The sequence below is a fragment of the Rana temporaria genome, chromosome 2, assembly GCF_905171775.1.
Source record: "Rana temporaria chromosome 2, aRanTem1.1, whole genome shotgun sequence".
Taxonomy (NCBI): Eukaryota; Metazoa; Chordata; class Amphibia; order Anura; family Ranidae; genus Rana; species Rana temporaria.
Window position 1 is genome coordinate 253,090,802 of NC_053490.1, and position 6,215 is coordinate 253,097,016.

Sequence of the window (6,215 nt, forward strand, 5' to 3'; positions counted from 1 at the left end):
GGCTGGTCGTCTGGCGGCATTTAAAATGACTGTTCTTCCACAGATTATATACCTAATTCACACCCTGCCTATCCCAATACATAAATATTTTATCAACTCCCTCCAAACATCCCTACATAAATATATCTGGGCAGTGAAAAAACATAAGTGTTCAAAAAGAGACTTAGGCCCCTTTCACATTGAGGAGTTTTTCAGGCGGTAAAGCGCTAAAAATAGCGCTGCTATCCCGCCTGAAAAACTCCTGCACTGCAGACTCAATGTGAAAGCCCGAGGGCTTTCACACTGAGGCGATGCGCTGGCGGGAGACAAAAAAATCTCCTGTCAGCAGCATCTTTGGAGCGGTGAGAGGAGCGGCATGTATACCGCTCCTTCACCGCTCCTTCCCATTGAAAACAATGGGAACCGCGGCAATACCGCCCGCAATGCGCCTCTATAGAGGCGCATTGCGGGCGATATTAACTCTTTATCGGCCGCTAGCGGGGGTTAATACCACACCGCTAGCGGCTGATACCCGCGGCAATTCCGGCGGTATAGCGCCGCTATTTTTAGCGGCGTTATACCGCCACCGCAGCTCCCGCCCCAGTCTGAAAGGGGCCTTATTAAACATAGACTAGTAGGGGGTTCCGGCCTTGCGGACATAGCAGACTACTACACAGCATGCATACTAACCCAGTTAAAAGAGTGGTTCTTTCCAAAACCCTCCACTTGTTGGGGGGAAATAGAAAGTAGTATCACCCCAGGCAAAAACCTAAAAAAACTGTCTCTGCAGCTTACACCCCAAAACAAGTCTTCCTCATCACCTTCCTCCAAATCTATGCAGCCGTCCGAACATGGCGTAAATTCACTACCATCAAATGGAGCAATACTCCTACCTCATCTATCAAACTACCCCTACAAGCTATTAAATTGCTCTTCCCTGATTTTCCTATCCACAAATGGTCTAAACACAACTCCCTTCTCCTAACAGACCTAATCCAAGACGGTCATATCAAACCTCTCCACCACCTCAACATAGACTTAACTAACCCACAACTTTGGATCTCCATTCCCATTAAGGCATTGTCCTATTATTCACCCAGTTCCCTAGGGAAGAAAGGAATTTCTACAATCTATAATATACTCTAGGAAAAAAACGCACTTCCAACATTCCTTAGATATCAACAAATGGAAACTCGGCTTGGGTAAGAAATACTCAGACAGACAATGACTTAGAGCCATACAATCTTCATATCAAGCTACAAAGTGCACCGCAATGTGGCAATTTCACAAAAAAATGTCCAAAGACGATACCTCACCCCATACAGAATAGCAAAATTTGACAAACACACCTCTCCCAAACGTTGGAGAAACTGTGGGGCGACGGCACATCTTATAGGAATGCCCGCAACTAACGCAGTACTGACATGAGGTCTTTTCACTCCTTTCACATGTTACAGAGTTAAACATATTACCTTCTCCTGAACTTGCCCTACTAAACTTAACCATAGAATCCCTACCAAATACCCATAGAAGAAGAATAACACACATCCTACTAGCGGCTAGACTCAACATAACCAAACTTTGGAAACATACCAAATCTCCTGATGTGCTTGAGGTCATTAAAATGACCTAGACCCACCACACATATGAAATATTACTGACAAAAGACATTATATATCCTATATCGAAATGGGAAACATGTGGAATCCATGGTCTAACTGGTATTAATCGTATATAGTAAAGTAAATATATGCTTCTCTCATGCATACCCCCTCTGCCTTCCTTCCTCCCTTGCTACCCTCCCTATCCCCATACATTAATCCCTCCCCTCCATTACCCTCCCCTCATTTGAAACAATATTTGTGCACCTGCTTCAAGGCACACCTATTCGCCAGAGAGACAATGTTACTGAACATATCCCATCACTGTTACCTTTATGTGTGTTTGCACATATTTTGCATTTATATCAAGAAGTGTGCCTTTCACAATACTGTTTGTACTTTATCATTGCACAATAAAAATATTGAAACAAAAAAATTAAACCTTTACATTCGTATCATAAGTCGGTCTGTGTCCTGCATTGTGTATCGGACCCACATGGATGTGCACTTTGGGATGTGCGTGATCTGTGCAAGTCCATACAGCTGGCTGATTGTCATTGATTTCAGCAGGCTGCCTGCATGCCCCTGCACTTGAACACCTCTGCATCCCGGGCAGCTAAAGGCAACCCTTCGGACTGGTGTGAATGAGGCCAAAATCCCAAGGTGGAGCGTTTATGTAGGCTTTTTTCAAATTTTTAAAGGGGTTGTAAAGGTTATTATTTTCTAAATAGGTTCCTTTAAGCTAGAGCATTGTTGGTTTACTTACCTTTTCCTTCGATTTCCCTTCTAAATGTTTATTTTCTTTGTCTGAATTTCTCACGTCCTGTTTCTCCTCAGTAAACTTCACACGATCATCCGAGCGGTGTTTAGTCAGCCAGAACATCTTACTGAACAGCTTACTGAGGAGGAACAGGAAGTGAGAAATTCAGACAAAGAAAAAAAACATTTAGGCCTCATGCACACTGCACGTTAAAATAACGTTATAAAAACGCCAGTAACTTTGCAGTGAGTTTTTCAACTTTTTTCAATGTTTTTTCATTAGCGGTTTTTAGCGCTTATTAACGTTTTTTTTTAGCATTTTTCTGCGTTAGCAGTTTTTTGTTGAAGATTTTTTTTTTCAATGGATCAAAAACGTTTTTGAGCGTTTATCAGCGTTTATCAGCGTTAGAGCATTTTTAGAGCTGAAAAAAGTCTCTCAGAACCCACTAGTTTTTTTTTTTACTGCTCAAGAATGCCACTGCCCAAAACTGCTCATAACAGCCTATGTGTGCATGGACATATAGGATAACTTGATGGAGAGTTTATTGACTGTAGAAAAAAACGTCTACTGCCAAAAACAGCTGCTGTAAAAACGTCCAGTGTGCATGAGGCCTTAGAAGGAAAAGGTAAGTGAACAACAATGCACTAGCTTAGGAACCTTTTCTAGAAAATAAAAAACAAACCTTTACAACCCCTTTAAAGTTCCCAACTTTGTTTCTTTTCCAGAAAAAAATTGTTTACACATCTCAATGAATCATCAGCAGCAACTCAGTTTAAAATTCAAATTTGAAACACATTCTTTTTAGCTAACCCATAGTGTTCTCGGATGAGTGTGCCATGCATTTAACTTAGCTTCCATAAAATAAAAAAAAATAAAAAAAATAAAAAATGCTCTCCTATTAAATGTACTTCCTAACAAGCAGTCCCTTGCTTTTTTTTTCCTACAGGAGTCTGCTGTTGCTATTCTTTTGGGCTTCTTGGGTTTATGCACACTGATGTTTTTTGGTCTTTGGACATTTTTAGTCTAAAGCTCTATACACACTATCAGTTTTCCTGCAAGTTTTTCTCTTCAGGTTTACCAAAACCATCTAATATGAGGTCAAACCTCAAGAGTTTCAATTTGTATGCAATCAGGCAGGCCCTTGCACTACATGGTTTTGGTAAACCTGAAGAGAAAAACCTGCAGGAAAACTGATAGGCCCGGATTCACATACATCGGCACATATTTATGCCGGCGTAGCGTATCTAATATACGCTACGCCAATGTAGCGCAGAGAGGCAAGCCCCGAATTCACAAAGCACTTGCCTCCCAAACTGCGCTGGGTTCCCTCGGCGTAAGCCTTTGTAGGTGGAAGTGGGTGTGAGCCATGCTAATGAGGCGTGACCCCATGCAAATGATGGGCCGAGTGCCATACAAGTACTTAAAACGAACCGCGCATGCGCCGTCCCGTGCACGTATCCCAGTGCGCATGCTCAGAACCACGTCGGAACTACTCCCTAAGATACGACGGATCACTGCCCATGATGTGAACGTAACCTACACCCAGCCCTATTCACGTATTACGTAAACTACATAAAATACGACGGCTGTGTTCCCTGGTCCATACCTTAGAAATCGTTGCGCCTCATATATGGGGAATAACTTTACGCCGGACGTACGACTTACGCAAACCGCGTATATTATGCGCTGGGCGCAAGTACGTTCGTGAATCGGTGTATCTCCCTTATTTGCATATGTGCATAGAAAATCAATGGGAGCGGCAAATGCGCCCAGCGTAAATATGCGCCCACGATACGATGGTGTAGGCAAGTTTCGTCGGTCGGATGAAGCCTATTTTCAGGCGTATCTAGTTTTGTGGGCACGGTGCACAGATACGATGGCGCATATTTGCACTTACGTGGCGTATCTCGAGATATGTCGGTGTGAGTGCTTTGTGAATCCGGGCCATAGTGTGTATGGGGTTTTAGCCCCTGAACTCCCCTTAATAAATGCCTATGAAGTTGATTTACTAAAACTGGAGAGTGTAACACCTGATGCAGCTGTGCATGGTAGCCATTTAGCTTCTAACTTCATTTTTTTCAATTAAGCTTTGACAAAAAGAACTGGAAACGGATTGCTTGCTATGCACAGGTGCACCATATTTTGTACTCTCCAGGTTTTCTAAATCAATCCTTATGTGTTCATGCACACATTGGCTTTTAGAAGAGGTTGTTAGGGTTTATGCACACTGCTGCTCTTAAACTGAACTTTTGGGCATTTTTTGTTTAAGCCCCTGAACTTCCCTCAAAAGGAAAAGCAGCATTTAGAGGCAGTCAAAATGCAGAATAATCGTGGAGAGGAGCTTTTGGGTATAAAAAAATGGCAAACACATCTAAATGCGTCTAGATGCACCTGAGAGCCGGTTCACACTGGGGCGGCACGACTTCGGGGGCGACTCGGCAAGGCGTCCTGAAGACGACTTCAGAGGCGACTTGCAAAATGACTTCTGTATAGAAGTCAATACAAGTCGCCCGAGTCGTCCCCAAAGTCGTACAAGAACCTTTTTCTAAGTCGGAATGACTTGGGTCGCTCCTATTAGAATGGTTCTATTGAATAGAATGGGACGCGACTTGTCAGGCGGCTGAGTCGCCTGACGAGTCGCCCCAGTGTGAACCGGCTCTCAGTGCTAGATGCATTTAGAACTTGAGTGTTTATTCATTTCAATGACAAGAAAAAATTACACTATTAGCCAATGAAATAAACGCTCAAATGCCAAAAGAGCCTGAACTTGTCTAAATGTGCCTAAATGCATTTAAAAAAGACTTAAAGGGGTTGTAAAGGTACATTTTTTTGAAAAAGGGGGAAAAGTTGGGACTTTAAATGAGATGCGTTTTTAGCAATATGCAATTAAGTATATGTATGGAATATAAAAAAAATATTTCCATAAAAGCTAGGCTCAAAGTTGCCAACCAAAAAAGCACTAAACCTAATTAATCTGTCTAACTGTATGTAATTAAAACAGAGGTTTAGTTGCATGTATTTGCAAATACCTGTTAAGCTGCAGGCCAAGCGTCAAGGCACTCTGTGTAACTGCAGTCCTAGCTATGATTTTTTAAAGCCTCCTAAAGAGGAGCACAGGCATGCTAATCAATAGATAGGGAACAGGTGATAGCCTAAACCCGCCCCTACCTATAGTTGGTCAGGCAAAAAGGAGCACTGGAAAAAACAAAGGCAAAACAAGAGTGGAACCAAAACATGCCTACCAAACCAAAATACCACCAGACTAGGTGCGGACCACATCAAACTGGGTCAGCTAGTCAAAAAATTACAATGCATAAGTTAACTATTGGTGGTAAATCTGTGGAGGCACTCTATTCCACTCCTGAAAAACGCATCTCCATCCCTGAATATTGATGGTTTTACCCTCCTATACTAAAGAACCTTTAGTGACGTCTTACTCCCCCATCTCGTAGCTTACGCGAATTCAATATCCTATAAGTCTGGCCTTCGTCCGGAATCCCTGTCCGCCCACATTACTGTCATCCCCAAACCCGACAAGGGCCCTACCCTTTATAGTAGTTAAAGGGCCAATCTCCCTTCTAAATGTTGACACCAAACTCTTTGCCAAGGTCATGGTAAATAGACTACTCCCCCATTTACCCAAATGGGTGTCGGCTGATCAAACTGGATTCATTCCTAACAGAGAAGCCAGAGATAATTCTCTTCATACTTGATCCACCATGTTCGCAGGTGCTCCCAGACCACCCTTCTCCTTTCCACCGATGCTGAAAAAGCGTTCGATTGGGTGGACTGGGACTACCTTAAAACTTCCCTTCGCTATTTCGGCCTTTCCTCCCTCTATTCCAACTCCACCGCGCAAATACGTATAAATGGCT